General features: G+C 47.2%; 1 pseudogene; it reads left to right on the forward strand.

The window, feature by feature from the left end:
- The first annotated feature begins 2285 nt into the window (after positions 1–2285).
- The window catches only part of LOC147725002 (uncharacterized), an 82404-nt pseudogene continuing 65428 nt past the window's right edge, over positions 2286–19261 (forward strand).

Genomic DNA, 19261 nt, shown 5'->3' on the forward strand with positions numbered 1-19261 from the left:
GGTATTCGCGTAGCAAGGAGCTGCGCAATTGCCCATAGATGTACCAGAGGCCTGTATATAAAATTTTTCTTTCCACTTAAAGTAGCTGTGATACAGCGTGAAATGTAACAACTCCATTATGAACACTTTCAAATTTTCAGGTTTGTCCTCATTGACTAAAAAACTTTCTACCGCTGCTAGGCCCAAGTCATGGGCTTATAAGGCTAATGCTGCATTCAACAAATATATCCGGACATATGGTATGTGGGGTTCTAAAAACTCTGTAAAAATTGGTGAAAATAATGCGTATGAAATTGTAACATGAGCGATTGTATACCAGTTAACTAAATCAATACATATTAACTGTTTCAGACAAGGAATCCCCTGAAGAAGGTGTTTTGTGCTTGAAATGCATTGGGAACTAAGATTGCATGAAATATTGTATGAAAACAATACAAGATACAGAAAGTATGACCATTGAAAACAATGAAAATACTTGAAAATAAAATCTCATGAAAGAAACAAATTTATGTGGATTAATTATTCAAGGAAAATTAAAAGGAGTGCGAGGCAGGGGTGATTCTTGATTGCCAGGAACCACACAGGCTACACATATTGGATGTACCGTAACAGCTCAGTAGGGTAACCTACCTACGCACCACTGACCTGCAGGAAAGTTCGACGTACATCACTGATACTCAATAATATTAGAAAAGGAGTGCGGAATCACGTTCCAATTGGATCATTGTTATCCTGAGTATAAGCCATACCAGTGTAAGGAGTGTGAGAAAAGCGTGACCCCAGAACATCTTTGTTGAAATATCAGAGAATGCTTACCAGACCGAATATCTAGCAGTATATGGAATGTGGATAAACCTGAACTGAGGGTACTTCGCTGCACAGGCATTAAATAGTTCCTTCTGAGGATAGGTCATACCACTGTGCGGAATGTGGGAAAAGCTCCACTGAACCAAATAAGCTGTTGAGAGACTAGAGAGTCCATACAGGTGATGAGCGCTATAATTCTCAAAAATGTGGGATTGTAATGGTTCTCAGGCAGGTTCCGCAGGAGCGCCAAGGATCCGAAGAATATTCCACAGCCTTCCCCTACGGCCTTCCGACTCTATCAAACACTAGAGTACCGAGAGGCTCGCCAGGGGAAAACAGGGAGACAAAACAAGGAAAGGCGGGGAAATAATATAATCTTGGTCGTAGACTTCTGTGTGAATAGACAGGCACCTGGACTGGACCTCTGCTGGATGTAGGAGCTAAAACAAAATACAAAATTCTAAACCCTATTAACATACACTAAAGACAGCACCTACTGAGTAAATAAGTTTCACATACCAATGTAAGTTAGACTTTGCTGGAGTATAAATGTATAGTGGTTGCAGGGCTCAGGTTGGGCTAAGATGAGAGAACAAACAAAGGACACAATGGTGATTACTCTATGTGGACTGTGAGTTCGTATAACACTATTCAGGATTGTAGACTTCTTACTTGATGACATGTAGAAGACTCTTAAATAAACATCTGTATCGCAGAGGATTACACCAGAATCAGAAGATAATATCCATGTATAACTGTATGTCTGAGGTACAAAACAAACATCTATTAGTTCAAGTATGGTTATATAGTGATAACATGAATGTAGCGCACAGCGCTGTTACCGTGATTCTGGGTGATGTGGAAGACTTCTGTGCCCTTCACGAGTCCACGCAAGTACCCCCACACACACTGTAGGAATGGCCAGGAACACAGGAAGTGATGGCAGATGATTACGACCAAAAAGGGAATTAAATGTCATGGAAGGACACCACCGGATGGCGGAGAGCGAGAAGTGAAGCCCGGCCAGACGGCGGAGCAAAGACCCGGCCGTCAGGCGGAGCCAGCAAGAACCGGGGAAACTTCAACTCGCGACCCGGCCGGACGGCGGAGCAAAACCCGGCCGTCGGGCGGAGCCAGCAAGACTCAGGGAAACTCTGACTCACTGCCCGGCCGGACGGCGGAGCAAAAACCCGGCCGTCGGGCAGAGCGGAATTAAACAAACAAGGTTCTTTGCAAGATCCAGGGCTCGGAACAACAAAGAGAGCAAGGGAAAAGCCACAGGGCAGTGGAACGGATAGGAGCCCGTCCCAAACAAACGACAACCAGAATTCAGGCAACAGGAAACAAGACAGGAATGCAGCAACGGGAGCTTGACGCAAGGACGTAAAGCGTCGCTCCAAGGGCTACGATTGCTTATGTAGGGGTTTCACTTAAAGGGACCGCCCGTTTGCGGAACTCGAGGCATGACAGGGATTAGCTTCACTGAGAATGGCACACTGGTAAAGCAACAGATAATCTGTGCTGGTGAGAAACCCTTTCAGTGTAATGCCTGTGGGATCAACTTCCTTGACAAGAAATCACTGTTGTCATATAGTCCATACTGGTTAGAAACCATGTGACTGTACAGAAAAGGGAAAAATATTAACTGATCAGGGCACACTGGTGAAGCATACGATAATGTGTGTGTCACCCTATCAGTGTACTGAATGTGAGAAAATCTTCACTTGGAATAGCATACAGTACATTCATCAGAGTATGCATACTGGTTAGAAGCCCTATCACTGTACAGAATGTAGGAATTGCTCCAATGAGAACGGCACACTGATGATGTATCAGACAACCCATTCCGCTGATAATCCCTATCAGTGTATATAATGTGAGAATCGCTTCGCTGCAAAGAGCAAACTGTTGGTGCATCAGAGACTTCATAATGGGAAGAAACCCTATCAGTGTACAGAACGCGGATAAAGCTTTACTGAGAAGAGCACATTGTTGAAGCATCAGAGATTCCACACTAGTGAGAAACCCTATCAGTGTACAGAATGCAGGAAAACCTTTACTGTGAAAAGCCCTTTGTTGAAACATAAATAATCTTCACTGGCGAGAAACCCTTTCAATTTACAGAATGCAGGAAAATCTTTACTTCGAAGGGCATGCTGTTGAATCATCGATAATCCACACTGGTGAGAAACCCTATCCGTGTACAGAATTCGCGAAAAGCTTTACTATGAAAAGCAATTTGTTGACGCATCATCGAATCCACACTGGTGAGAAAACGTATCATTGCACAGAATGCCCGAAAAGCTTTAGTTTGAAAAGCCATTTGTTGAAGCATCAGAGAATCCACACTGGTGAGAAACCCTATAATTGCACAGAATGCGGGAAAAGCTTTACTATGAAAAGCAATTTGTTGACGCATCATCGAATCCACACTGGTGAGAAATCTTATCATTGCACAGAATGCCCGAAAAGCTTTAGTTTGAAAAGCCATTTGTTGAATCATCACAGAATCCACACTGGTGAGAAACCCTATCAGTGTACAGAATGCGAAAAAAGCTTTACTGTGAAGGGTGTGCTGCTTCAGCATCAGAGAATCCATACTGGTGAGACACCCTATGAGTGTACAGAATGCTAGAAATGCTTTATTCAGAAAAGCAATTTGTTGAATCATCAGAGAATCCACACTGGTGAGAAACCCTATCAGTGTATAGAATGCAGTAAAAGCTTTAATGCGAAAAGCAATTTGTTGAATCATAAAAGAATCCACACTGGTGAGAAACCCTATCAGTGCATAGAATGTGGAACAAGGTTCACTCAGACGATCCAACTGTTGAATCATCAGAGAATCCATACTGGTGAGAAACCTTATCATTGCACAGAATGCGGGAAAAGCTTTACTACGAAAATCAATATGTTGACGCATTATCGAATCCACACTGGTGAGAAACCCTATCAGTGTACAGAATGCGAGAAAAGCTTTACTGAAAAGAGCAACCTGTTGAATCATCAGAGAATCCATACTGGTGAGAAACCCTATTTGGGTACTGAATGTGGAAAAAGGTTCACTCGGAATATCCCACTGTTGAAGCATCAGAGAATCCATACAGGTGAGAAACTGCATTGGTGTACTTAATGTGGCAGAGGCTTCACAAAGAAGAAAGCTTTCTTAAGACAACAAATAACCCACACTGTGTGAGAAACTGTGTTCATGCAGAGAATGTGAGGAAAGCTTCACTGACAACAAATCCCTGTCAGAGAATCCGTACTGATGAGAAATCTTTTCATTGTTCTGAATCTAGGGAAAACTTCACTCAGATTCCCTCATTAAAGGCAATTCATTGTGGCAAACAGGAGAAAAGCTTGACAAGAAAGCAGACATTGTAAAATAAGCAGAGAATCTGTTCATTGTATAATTGTCAAAGTCTAGAATGTGGAATACTAGTGAAGCAAGATATCAGCATTTGGGAGATAGAATGGATACAAAAGTGAATCCAGAAGTCAGATCCAAAATACAATAAGAGTCCCCTCTTTTACCTTATGTATTCTATTATTTGACAATTTCTTCATATTATAAACATTGGTGTATTGCCCTGAACAGGGGCACGTGACTGGTAAATATAATTGTGTGTGTAATTGCTGAAAGTATGAAGGCAAAGATCATCATCGCCATGGTGTCAGACCAAGAGCTTTTTTAAAGTCCCTATTACCCCATACACTCACTTTCTAATATTCCCTCGCCATGACAACTGTTTGTCCGTTTTTTAAAAATACTACTTGTATCGTGCATTTAAAATCACACATGTAGACACACACCTGTGAAAATAAATATGCAATAACATGTTCTTTGGAACAACAAAGCAAGATTCAAACATATCTGTGACAAAATTCCATGTCAAAGCTTCAATGCAATGCAATGTAACTGACTTGAGAAAATATTTACAACTAATTCTCATGAGAAAACATCATGACATATGAAGATCTGTAACATGTAATATGCTGTATCGTAGTGTTTTTTTAAAGACTTCTTTTATTTCATGAGTAGGTGAAATGCTATAATGTTTGGTTGTAAGTAGTAAAAAGCCAAAAGCAATGCATAATTATTTAGATAAGTGTGAGAGACTCTTTTTTGCAGGCTTTCTTCCTTACACTTTTTGCCCTACTAATAATGGATTCAGTGCTGTGTAATGACTGTGTAGTGCCTGTGGACACTGCATTCCTGGCCTCTTTGCATGTACCCTGACCCTGAAATTATTTGTTTAATTGTCTTATCTCCAATTGACATAAGTTTTCTGATACATTGGTCCCTAATGTATGACACCCGATGTACACGGGCCTATACGTTAAGTGTTCCTCATGGACTGCAACACTTATTGCAACACTTATTGTGCCACCATGAGTGTGACGAGGTGTAACATCTCTCCTGGCAGAGCAGCTTTAAAACGTCTGTGAGGGGAAAAAATCAGAATCACCAGGTACATGTTTTTGAGTTCTAAGCGGACCATCCAGTCTTGCGGACCGAGAACTCCTTGGAGGAGGTGTTTCCCCTCCATCTTGAAATGGCGATAGACCAGCCATTCATTGAACTCACTTAAGTTGATAACCGGTCTGTGACCGCCATCGGTCTTGTCGACCAAAAAGATATTGCTTATGAACCCCTTGGGGTGAGGGACAGTCAGGCAGTTTACTTACTGGAGCAGAATGTGACTCTTCTGTTGGACATGCACTCGTTTACAATTATATTAAAAGCCACCACACATGTAATACTTTGGCTTCAAATTTGGCCTGTTTAATTAAAAAGAATTTCGGTTCCCGCAATTATTCCACTTATTACGGTCCTTTCAAATGGGAGTTATTTAATGCTTAGCAATCAAGATTGCTGCGGAATGCGATCTGGAGTCCCATAGATTTTGTCCGGTTCCCAGCTTGTTACATGTTGCAACAACATCTTGTTTTCCTGTCCGGATGGGATTGCAGATAGCTCGTCTTCCATTCCAACTTTGAAGGCAGACTTCAGCAAGCTAAGCAGACTCAAAGTATTATTGTTTCAATATAAGGTAGCTCTCCCATCTGCCTGCAAAACCTCTGAATTGCAGGTGGCTAGAACTTCTAGTGAAATCCAGTCATTGTTAAATACAAACCTTCCCCTGCACTTCGGTGAATTAGTGCATCTAATTTTTAATAACTCTAATATGACTAGTCTCGCACCTTTCTTTAAAGTTGTCGGCTCCAGCCTCGTCCGTTCGTTCCAATCTGTCTTAGGAATTATATCGACTTTTATCCATTCCATTTGTTTCCTGTGTATTCTGAAGATTTTAGCTGCTGTTATTGCTTATTTGTAGCATTCTCATCCTATTTCTACTTCTTCGCAATGGATGTTCCTTTTGCTGGCCCTCTCTAACTAAAAAAGCTCCAACACTATCGTGAGCGTATGCTTCAGATTTATGAATATTTCTACTGCAAGAGCTGGATCTTTGCTGGTTCTTAACATTCCAGCCTGCCTGTTTTGCCTGCGTACAACCGTTGTTCCACTGACTTTGGTGTCCCTTTGAATGGCACTGGATATTTGCCTGGGTTCGAAGACACCCACTGCCTTGAAAATTGGACCGGTAATGGGTCCCTTAGGGAACTCATTTTCAGGATTGTCCCTTGGGTTTGCGACTTCTTCACAATATGAGGGTTGAGCCACTCATTTTTGAGGAAATAAATGCATCGCCACATGGATCACAGAATACAGGCTCTACTAACACGATGCAGGTTGTCCGTGAATTATTCCAGCATTGGCTGGGAACGAAAATCATGTCTGATCTTTGGAACTTTTTATTTGGGCTGTGGATCAGTAATCTTGTGCTGAATCAGAGAGCTTTATGTAGTTTCTGGCCTTTGAATTGACCAGACACAATGGATTTCTCCAAATCAACATTATTCGACTATTTTTCCCAAATTGGCAATTTCTTTAAAAAAAATTCAGGCTATGACTTTTACAAGCTATGCAATGAGTTTGTTTATCTTTCAGTTACATTCATGCTATTTATTGCTATTATCCTGCCCAAAGGGAGAGTGTTGTGTGTTTCTTTCATGGCCCTTTGTAGTTTTCCCTATATTAGCCTAACTGTGCACATTGTAGGTCACTTTTATTTTTGCACTACATAACACTCGTGCCACATTGTATTTTCACACAGAACCTGCACATGTTTTTATATTGTATTCTTTTCCTGGGATTTAGTCTGAATACACTAGACAAGGCCAAACCACAATGCCCCTTGCTTTTCTCTCTGGTCAGTCACTAGCACTTAGACATAACAAGAGAATGCAGCTGCTATTTGTGAGCAAACATATCTTGTCATATAACTGAGGACAGTGGTTTTGAAAACACACACACTGTGCGAAGGTCCTGAAGCAAGAGTGCTGTGCCAGCCGAGATGCATACAACCACCTATGTATGGTAAGGTACGGTGTCCGCTACTAATCCCAGAGAGCTATAATATATCAAAATTTAGCTTCAGTAGAAAGAGGGAGTTAGGCTATGCTGTCTTATAATATGACAGGGCTTTTTATAGTATATGGTTTGTAAACCATGCTAATGATATGTTTGGTATGCATTTGTTGTCCAATTGTGGCGCAGATACTGCATCTTAGAGCAAGATATTTTGAATAAATATTATAAACTTCCTTTGTGTCTCTAGCCTATCTTATTGTGGACAAGTACGAGTGAGAGAGCTAAAGGGTGTGTCCTGTTACAGCAATCCCTGAGGGGTAGAGAGTTGAGTTCTAGGGTGCTAACTCACTTGTTTCTCTGGAAAGATTGAGGGCAAGTGAGGCACTCCAGCTAGTCGGACTCGGGCTCCTAGATACTGAGGTGGTATGGTGACTCAGTACATACATGCTGATGTTCTATGGTCCCAAGCATAGTTATGTTACTGAGCAGAATCCTTGCAACACCACCATTGAAGGCCCACTGGTAGGCCTATTAGGAAGGGGTTGCTCTTTCGTTTAGACAGACAAGCTGGTTTCTCAGGCACTGAGGGAAAAGCCATTGTCAAACTGTTTTTTCAAGGGGAGTGTAACCCCCAGGTAGCCACCCCTACGGGATGGACTGGAAAGCTACACAAACACAGAGAAAGGTTCAGACATGTTGGGCGTGGGCAGAAATGTGTATTCTGGGATTGCTAAGTGTCACATGTAAGAAATCCGTTTTTTTGGGTTGCGGGGAGTGTTAAATCTTCTCAAGCAACAACCACAATCCTTGGCAGGTGAACCACAAAAGGTCACCAAATTTACTCGTGCCTAATCCTCTGGTAGCATGGCACAAAAGCAGTCAGGCTTAATGTATAGGCACTGTGTTGGGTATTTATGCAGCACACAAACAGTAATCAAGTGAAACACAATGCAAGAAAGATACCACACAATAAATTGAATAAAATGTAATAAATAAAATGAGTCAAACACAAAGTGCTTCACCTCGTCAGGGGTACTAAGCGCTATATAAATGTAATTACAAAGTAAATTCAAGCAGTACAACCTGAGTTGTGAATTTTTTAAGTTTAAGGTAGAAAATAGCACCAAAAAAACTATGAGCCCCTTCAACAGGTGTCTGGTCGTACAAGACAAGAGTGATGGAGCATGGCTCGGCTACATGGAGTGGATTGGGCATGGTCCCGGCTTACCTTCAGCCTTAGAAGAAATTTAAGAAAACGTTGCTGAGACTATGAAGTTCAGTGGGGCAAGGCAGCTGTGTACTCCGAGGTGCCTTTCTCCACATCATCGCCGAAGAGCAGCTTGAGGAAGTTGCGGAGAAGATTTCTACTGTGTCCATTTTTCAGAAGTCGAAAATCTCCAGCTTGATGATGCTGCAGGCTGTAGCTGACCAGGGCTTCACAAGGCCACATATCCCTTCTGATAGTGGCAGTTGAACAGGATTTGCTGCTGTTGAAAAGAATGTAGCTGGAGCTACCGCAAAATCTGGCTGACCGGTGATGCACCTTGGATAGATCGGCAAGCAGGTAGGTCCTGGTCTCCAGTTACTTTTCAGACTACCTTTTGGTGGGAAATGTTGTAAGTCCCATGTTTTAGGGTTAGGCTGGTACAACACCTTTATCACTACTTCCAAGGATCCAGGACTAGTTGGAGACCAAGTTGGGGTCAGGACTCACTTCAGGCAGGGTCAGGCAGAATCAAGGACTTTGTTGTTGTGTCCCTGTAGCTCAGAACCGAAGGCCAACCAAGTAGCCTTTGGATTCTCTCTGGTACTCCTGTGTTCAAGCAGCAAGGCAGTATACCAAATAGTGGGCCTGAGGGTCCAATATTTATACCTGGTTCCAGTATTAGCAGGTCTTTGTACATCTCTTTCTGGAAATTTCTCCTCGTCCTGTGACCAGGCTCCAAGAGTTCTAGTATGACAAAAGGCTGGTGTTGAGTTCTTTGTGAGTGTTCCAGAGGTAGGCCCTTGAAATGTAAGTGGGCCAGGGAACCCTTCTGCCTCTCTTATCCTGCCAATACCTCGTCCCCCCACTTTGTCTCACTGTCTAGAAGGAATACAAAAATCCTCTCTATTGACAGTGATATGAACCAGAACACAGGTTCCAGGCACCAAATGGCTAGGACATGAAAATGCCAACTTTCTAAAAGTGGTATTTTCAGGATTGTGACTTTAAAATCCTCTTTAATAGTAAAATCTGATTTCAATTACAATACTTTAGAGACCAAACATGACATGTGTACCTATTCCCAAACAAAAGTTATCACTTATTTGATGTAATCAGGTAACCCAACGTTATTCCATGCATTAGAGAAAAAACTATTATCGATGTTTTCACTACCAGCACATGTAAATTTTGTAAGTACATGCCCCACTTTTCAAATACAATGCAGGCTGTCCTATGGTCTCTTTAGGGCTTGCCTTAGGGATGAGACATATTTTCAAATTGAAGGTTTAGGCTTGCAAAAGGTTTATTTCTTTTGGAGTTTTTTATAGCGCAAACTTGACCCGAAGGTATTTGAGCGCTTTACATGAGCACCAGTTGCATTAAATATGGACACATTCATTTTTGTTAGGCAGGGGGAGATTAAGTGATTTTCCCCAGAATCACAGGATGTTGAGTGTTGTGGCAAAGACTTAAACCCGGCTCCAGATTTAAAGTCGACCGCCCTAGCCGTTAAGCCACATCGTCTTAGTTGAGGTTGATTTTGGCACTTCGAATTAGCAGTTTAAAATTGTACACTGCAATGTCAGGCCTGAGATGTTTTAGAGGGTTGTGTGAGTGGTACAATAGTAGTAGTATATATTTATAGGCCCAGGGTACACGTACTGATCGTCCTGATCTCGTCAGAAGCGGTCGCTCCCCACGCAGCTCCCCGCTCTGCCTACCGCTGGACATCTTAGCGCTATACCGCAAGTGTGCTCTGGGAACCATCTTTGCCTGATTGCTCTGCTGAGTTAGATCGTAGCGCTCTTGCCTGATTGCTCTGCTGAGTTAGATCGTAACGCTATTGCCTGATTGCACTGCTGAGTTAGATCGTAGCGCTATTGCCTGATTGCTCTGTTGAATTAGATCGTAGCGCCATATACCTGTTGCTCACTCTGTTTATATCGTAGCGCTGTATTGCCAAGATGCACATTCGCGATTATTTCAATTCTGCTGTGTTGTCTGTGTGTCTTATTTGCGCCTGATTGTGCCGGTGCCTCTGCCATTTTGTTTGCATTTATTTACTCTGTGCCCCAATCCTGTTTCGCTTTGGCTTGCTGCCATTTTGTTGTTGTTGTTGTGCCTCCCTGCCCGGCTCTCCACCCCGCTCCCGCCTCCCAGCTGCTCTTCCCTCGCCCCTCCCCCCTCCACTATCCTCATATGACAGATGCTTTTGCGCGCAGCGTTCACTCGCAGCGGTTGCGCCGAAGGCTCGCCAAAGGTAAGCCCGTCTACGCCCGTCCGCGCCTGGACAGCGCCCAGGGCCAGACCCCCTGGCCCCTGCAAAATCCACTCCACCCGCATAACATACGACGCCGCAACCCTCTCAGCCCTTAACCCCGGCCGCACACCAAAATGCTACCAAGCTGCCCCAGGACACACCCATGGACCCTTCACCTGCCACTCCTGCAAGTTCGACTGCATCAGGACCCACACCAAATCCTCTAACTCCAAACAGAGCTCCGACAACAACCGCCTAAAGTGCATCCTGCTCAACACCCGCTCGGTCCACAGACACTCCATTGAACTCTGGAACCTACTAGACACCACATCGCCGGACGTCGCCTTCCTTACAGAAACCTGGATGAACGCCTCATCAGCGCCCGACATCGCCATAGCCATCCCGGACGGCTACAAGATCATTCGAAAGGACCGCATCAACCAAACAGGAGGAGGCATAGCCATCGTCCATAAGAACACCATCCGCATCTCGACCAGTTCCGACGATAACCTCGCTACCGCCGAACACCTTCACTTCCAGATCCACACCGACCCCAAGACCACACTCCGAGGCACCCTCATCTACAGACCACCAGGACCCCGCACACAATTCAGCGAAGACATCACTGACTTCATCAGCCCACATGCCCTCCCCTCCGAGAACTACATTCTTCTGGGAGACCTCAACTTCCACCTGGAAAAGAAAAACGACAACAACACCACCACCCTTCTGGACAACCTGGCCAATCTCGGACTCAAACAACTTGTTGACACCCCCACCCACTTTGCCGGGCACACGCTCGACCCAATCTTCACCTCCTGCAAACACATCTCCTTTGACCACACCACAGCTCTCCATTGGACGGACCACAGCTGCATTCACTTCAACTACAAAAAGACCAAGACCCACATCCCCCCACAACCTATTCCCCGAAGAAATTGGAACAAAATTACCACCGCCCAGCTCTTCACATAGCTTCACCAAAACCTCCCTGCCAAATCATCGGACCCAAACCAAGCAGCCGCCAACCTCACACAATGGATCACCCTCAGCGCCGATGAACTAGCACCCCTGAAAAACCATCAAATCAAGCAAGGTAGCAAAAAAGCCCTCTGGTTCAACGATGACCTTAAGAAATCCAAGAAGTCCTGTCGCACCGTCGAGAAAGCCTGGAGAAAAAACCCAACCACTGACAACCTGGCCACCTTCAAGAACGCCACTCGCAAACACCACCAACTGATCCGATCCACCAAGAAATCAGCATTCAAAGATCGACTTGACAACAACGCCCAAAACAGCAAGGAACTATTCAACATAGTCAAAGAATTTACCAACCCCACCGCCAGCACCAACGACATCACTCCCTCCCAAGACCTCTGCGACTCTCTATCCTCATTCTTCCACAACAAAATCGCCGACATACATAACAGCTTTGAAAACCAGTCCGAAGACCAGTCCACTCCACCCACCTCTGAACCAAAACAGCACTCTAACAACCTTTGCGCCTGGAACCCAATCACCACTGAAGACCCATGTCCCCACCACATTTTCAACAAAGCAGACTCCATCATCGCACCCCATCTCCGCGATGTCATCAACTGTTCCTTCAACTCGGCCACCTTCCCGGAATGCTGGAAACATGCCGAACTCAGCGCCCTTCTGAAGAAACCCACAGCAGACCCCTCTGAACTTAAGAACTACCGCCCCATCTCACTCCTCCCATTCCCTGCCAAAGTCATTGAGAAAGCCGTCAACAGTCAGCTCGCCGCCTTCCTCGAATCCAACAAATCCCTCGACCCCTCACAGTCCGGCTTCCGAGCCAAACACAGCACCGAAACCGCCCTCATCGCAACTACAGACGACATTCGAACACTACTGGACAACGGAGAAACAGCTGCCCTCATCCTACTTGACCTCTCCGCCACCTTCGACACAGTCTGTCATAACACCCTTATACAACGCCTCAGCAACGTCGGAATACAAGGAAAAGCATTGGACTGGATCATCTCATTCCTCGCCAGAAGAACCCAGAGAGTCCACCTCCCTCCATTCAAATCAGAGGCCACCAAAGTCATCGGCGGCGTACCCCAAGGATCATCACTCAGTCACACCCTCTTCAACGTTTACATGAGTCCCCTCGCATCCATCGCGCACCAACACAACCTCAACATCATCTCCTACGCAGACGACACCCAGCTGATCCTCTCCCTCACCAAAGACCCAAACTCCGCCAGAACCAACTTACATGAAGGAATGAAAGAAGTAGCCGAGTGGATGAAGAACAGCCATTTAAAACTAAACTCGGACAAAACGGAAGTCCTCATCTTAGGGCCATCCCCCTCTGCCTGGGACGACTCATGGTGGCCACCGGCCCTGGGAACAGCACCCATACCTACGGATCACGCACGTAACCTGGGCTTCATCCTGGACTCCTCCCTCTCGATGACCAGACAAGTCAACGCCGTCTCATCATCATGCTTCAACATCCTACGCATACTCAGAAAAATCTTCCGTTGGATCCCCACCGAAACAAGAAAGACAGTCACCCACGCACTGGTCACAAGCCGACTGGACTACGGAAACACCCTTTACGCCGGAACCACAGCCAAACTACAGAAAAAACTCCAACGCATCCAAAACGCCTCAGCCAGACTCATACTGGACGTCCCTCGTCAAGCTCACATTTCCGGTCACCTGAAAGACCTCCACTGGCTCCCCGTCAACAAGGGAATAACGTTCCGTCTCCTCACCCACGCGCACAAAGCCCTCTACGACCTAGGACCCGAATGCCTCAACACGCGACTGTCCTTCTATACCCCCACCCGCCAACTATGATCGTCCAATCAAGCCCTCGCCACAATTCCGCGCATCCATAGATCCACCATGGGGGGAAGATCCTTCTCCTACCTAGCGGCCAAAACCCGGAATTCTCTCCCCACCCACCTCCGCCTTACATAGAACCACCTCTCCTTCAGAAAGCAACTAAAAACTTGGATATTCGATAAGTAAAGCACCCCCCCTCACTCAAGCGCCTTGAGACCCTCTGGGTGAGTAGTGCGCTATACAAATTTCTGAACTTGAACTTGAACGTAGTACCTCTTATTAGAGACTTATGATCAAATTAAATGTTCAAATTGATATAAGCCATTTTTACCATGTTTAAGGTGCAGGCACAAACACTTTAGCACTGGTTAGCAGCAATAAAGAGCACAGTGTCCTAAGTCCGAAAAAAACGAATTCCAGGAAACTTGAGGGGCCAGGCAAAACATTTAGTGGAAGAGCACGCCAAAGGCTGTCTGGTCTAACGTGTTCTTTTGCAGCTGAAAGCTGGGATAGCCACCCACCCTCCTGGGAGTTCTCATTATTAAAACAGAAGAACCTGAATAAACCATCAGCATTGCCGCGGTCAGACCCAGGGCGGTGTTCCAGTGTAAAGTCCATTCCTTGTAAGGAGATGGACCACCTTAGCAATATGGGATTCTCACCCCTCATCTGTATGAGCCATCTAAGGGGCCTGCGATCTGTCTCGTCTTAGAAATGAGTCCCAAACAGGTATGATCTCAGCTAATACAGTGTCCAGAACACACCAAAGGCTTCTCTCTCAGTAGCCCTCTACCTCGGTTGCCTGGAGAATAACCTGCTACTTGTGAAGGCTACATATTGGTCTAGTCCCTCCTCATTTAGGTGTGTGATCACAGCCTCTATGCCTTGTTCTGAAGCATCTGTCTGCACGGTGAATTCTTTGGAGAAGTCAGGGACCTTGAGTACAGCTGCTCTACACATAGCCTCCTTGAGGGTATCAAAGGCTTTGTGATGGGCCTCAGTCCAGATCACTTTCTTGGGTTCTTCTTAAAATCAAGTTAATTTAAGGGGCAACAGTGGTGCCAAAGCCCTTAATAAACCCCCTATGGTATCCAGTGAGACCCAGGAAGCCAGCGGGTCAGTCTGAGTCTTAGGTCCAAGGCCAGTATAGTTTCAGTCTTGACTTGGATGGACGGCATTTTGCCCCGCCAACCAGGTGTCCCAGATACACCACAGATCCCTGCACTATCTAGCACTTGCTGGCCTTGATAGTCAGGCCAGCCTGATGCAGAGCCTGGAGCACCTCCTGTGAGGGGAGCAGTAGATTTTCCAACTGGATCTGAAGACATATGTCATCCAGGTAGGCGGCACCAAATGCACCCAACCCAGCCAGGACCTCTGAAAGGTGGCAGGGGCATTCTTTAACCCAAAGGAAATCACACTGATTTAAAAGTGGCTCTCTGGGGTGGAGAATGCAGACCTCGCTTTAGCCTCCTCGGTTATGGCAACTAGCAGTACCCAAAAGTCAGATCAAAAATACTGAGTAGGGGGGCATGGCTGGCGACCAAACAAGATGGCCGCAGAGTGATCGAGCTCCGTGAAAGTCGGAGCCTCCCAACATAAATCCGGGCACTAATCCTGTCAATGCCCCAGTGCTGCCCCGTGAATAATGTGCAGGAACACATCCGACGAGAATTGAGCTGACCCAGACCCCCGGAGACAGAAGGGCCGCGGAGATCTGCAAGATCGTGGCCTAGGCCCGATTTGAAGCCGGGACCTCGAGTACACTGCCACCCGGACGGAGGTAGGCGGCATCAGCTGAGGAGGCGCTGGGCGGTGAAGATACGAGGCCTCTTCGGCTCAGCCGAAGAAACGCAGCAGTCTATACACGTGGCTGAGGTTGGTGGAGACCGGGGCGCGACCTCGGAAAAAAAGCTCACTGATACCGGGGTTAGCCCCTGCATTCAAATGCGCCGCAGTCCCTCGGAAGGCCCGTGACCCATCAACAAAAGATCGGGAGGAGCTGCGTGGGACAGTGTTTTTTTTTTAATTCTTTTTATTAACAAAAGAGACCAACTATACATACACAAACATCGACCAGAGTACATTGGGTGACCATTGTTATACATATTCAGATGCGGGCTTCCAAAGCAAAAGCAATCAATTAAAAAGAGAGAGAACAGAACTAGGTGTCCTCCAGATCCTAATTATCGGGATCTAATTCCGGAGGTGCACAGATGTCGCCTCGATAGGTATTCCAGGGTCCCAAGATCTTGACCCATTTGCGGGGACGCCCCCTGGACACATACACAGACTTCTCACGAAACATACACCAGTCGAGGTCCTCCATCCAGGGCCCGATCTGGGGCGTTCGAGAAGCACCCCAAAGCTGTGCAATATTACGCTTGGCAACCGCACAGGCGAGAGCCACCCAGACCTTACCATGGCTTGGCAGGTCCGTAGGCTCCCACACATTCAACAAACATCTTCTCGCTTCCATCTCGACCCTCACTCCCCACACTTCACCTATTTTTGAATAGATCTTGGTCCAGAAATCCCGGACCCTCCCACGCTCCCACAAAATATGCAGGAACATCCCAGGCAGGCCACACCCCCTTCGACAATCGGCAGACCCGGCCAAACCCATCCTCTGCAATCTCGGACCAGTGATATAAGAACGGTGCAGAATCCTTAGCTGAACCAAACGGAGCCTCATGGGGATCGCCACCTCCCTGGGGGACGCCACCGCCTCCCTCCAATCGTCCTTGTCAAGCACAAATCCGTCAGCCACCCATTGTTCGCGTAATTGCACCAAGGTGTCCTCAGTGTGGTTGATCAGTTTGCTATACGTTAAAGAGATCGTCTTAGTGGGGACAAGGCCGTCCAGCAAACGGTCCTCCAATGGGGAGGCCACCGGTGGAGTCTCACCCTTGGGGATCACGGCCCTCAGGGCATGGCTAATCTGTAGGTATCGAAACCGTTCCGTCTCATTCAGCTGATACTTGGCCTGCAGTTCCTCAAACGTCAACATCCTGCCCTTACCCCATACATCACGCACCTGAGTTATACCAATCAAGTCCCACCGTTCAAACCCTTTCGTTTTCCAAAGCATCCCCAATTTCTCAGAGCTCCACAACGGAGTAGCCAGTGTCAGGCGCCCGGCCCATTTAAGGTCCCTGTTGGCCTCGTGCCACACTTTAGTGGAGGTCGAGGGGGGCCCCACCAACGGGGAATAGCCACGCCTCGTGTATAGCACACGAGTGTACTTGCCCCCCGGCACCTGACCGCGATCCATCGCATATCCCGGATCAACTGGTGAGCCATAGATAGCATGATTGATAGGGGCCAACTGAGACGCCCAATGATACTTACGGATATTAGGCAGACCGATGCCCCCATCATACCAAGGCAGAATCAATTTCGATAATGCAATACACGGCCTCCCCTCCCACAGGAGGCTACGCTGCAGAGACTCAATCTCGTTAAAATACGACGGGGGCACAGGGTTGAAGGAATTCTGTAGAGTGTAAAGAAAGCGCGGGAGGGCCATCATCTTAAAAAGGACAGATCTGCCCAACAGAGAGAGCGGTAGCGTCTTCCATCTCTCAACATCAGCGCGAAGTCTGGCCAAGGGGGGCAACAAGTTCACCTGAAAGCACACCTTAGGATCCTTAGAGATATGAATCCCCAAGTAGCGAAAACCAACCGGTTCTATTTTGACGGGGCAGTTCCCAGGCACCCTAGGGGGATCTCCACTCAAAACGAAAAGGACCGATTTCGCCCAGTTAATAGCGAAGCCTGAGTACCTCCCGAAGATAGCAAGAACATCCATAAAGACAATAAGGGAGCTACGAGGGGAGGTCAAGTACAACAGGATATCGACAGCATAAAGCGAGATCTTGTCCTCCCTCTCCGAAGTCCAACGCAGCCCCCTGACCGATCGTTCCCACCGCACCCAGGCCGCGAGCGGCTCCAGGGCCAAGGCAAACAAAAGAGGCGAGAGGGGGCATCCCTGACGAGTTCCCCGACCAAGATAAAAAGCGCGAGACCTATGGTTGTTCACAATGACGCGAGATAAGGGGGCAGAATACAAAAGACGCACCCAATCGATAAACACCGGGCCAAACCCCAACTTTGTCAAAACCGCGAAAAGATAGGGCCACTCCACCCGATCGAAGGCCATAGTTGCGTCACGAGATAATAACACAGCCGGCTCGTGAATGCGGGACGCACCTGGAGTCGGCGAAGATTCAGTGCGGTGTTACGCGGTGGCATAAAGCCGGACTGATCCGGATGGATCAAAGTCGATATGACCTTCACGAGTCGGGTGGCTAACAGTTTGGCCAAAACTTTAGGTTCCACGGTTAACAAAGAAATCGGGCAATACGAAGAACACTCCAGGCGAGGCTCACCCTCCTTGTAAATGACCACGATATTGGCGACACGCTGATCGTAGGGCAACACCCCACGGTCGCAGCTTTCAATGTACATGTCCTTCAAATACGGGGCCAAGCGGTTGGCATGAGGATTAAACAATTCGATGGGGAGACCATTAGGGCCGGAAGCCCTACCAGAATGGACCCTCCTGATGACCATCGCTACCTCATCATTCGTGAGAGTGGAGTCCAATAATTCCCGTTGATCGTCCGACAGGGCAGGCATCGGTATGTTCCGTATCATTTCGGCGTTATCCGCCTCAGTAAAAGTTCCGGCCGAGGTATAAAACTCCTCATAGTATCTAGCAAATTCATCAACAATCAACTGGGGGTCCGGCGTGGCCCCCGAGCCTGCAATATTCAGCTCCGGCACCTAGCGAGACCCCCAGTCACCCTTCTCCAGCCAAGCAATCAACTTCCCTGCCTTGTCCCCATGCTCATAAATCCTATTCTGCGTGTAGGCGTGTTGTGCCCTAGCACTGTCACGTGTCAGAGTCCTATACTCATCCCGGAGGAGCCCGAGGCGATGACTCGCCCCGGGGTCCCACCCAGAAGAATCAGCAGTTTCCAAGGCCAAGAGCTCCGCCTCAACCCTATCCAACTCCCCCCTCTTCTTCTTCTTCTGCACAGATACGAGGGAGAGGACCTCCCCTCTCACAACTGTCTTATACGCCTCCCAAAGGGAGCACCTCGAAGCAACCGACTCCTCATTCTCACGGAAATAGCTGTCCGCAATCCGCACCAACTCTTTTTTAACCACAGGGTCTTTCAGACGCCACGCATTTATGGGGGCTATCCTGCCCACATCACCCTGCCCCAGACACAGCCGAAGCAAGATCGGCGAGTGGTCGGAGACCCCCGCGCCAAATGAGCTATGTCCCGAACGATGGCTGCCTGCGCCGCTGGCAACAAAACATGATCAATCCGCGAAAGGGAGTGATGCGACGCCAAGGCATGGGTGTACTCAGTAGCGCACGGGTGTCGGAGACGCCAACAGTCTACCAGCCCCGACGCAGCAATAAAGTCAGGCAACCACCTCCGAGAGGGCAACAACACACGGGAGGGGAGCCTATCCAGCTCCCCGTCCATGACTGCGTTAAAGTCCCCGCCCAGCACAGTGGTGCCGACGGGCAAAGTTAAAAGCAGCCGGCCTAAATCACGAAACGTGTCCACCTGCCGTGCCAGGGGGACATAGATAGATACAAGTGTGACAATCCTGCCTTCCCATAGACCCGATATGGCTACATAACGGCCGCGATTATCAGACCAGGTCGAACGGATCGCAAGGGGGAAGGAGTTCCTAACCAAGATGC

The sequence above is a fragment of the Lissotriton vulgaris genome, chromosome 4_1, assembly GCF_964263255.1.
Source record: "Lissotriton vulgaris chromosome 4_1, aLisVul1.2, whole genome shotgun sequence".
Lineage (NCBI taxonomy): Eukaryota > Metazoa > Chordata > Amphibia > Caudata > Salamandridae > Lissotriton > Lissotriton vulgaris.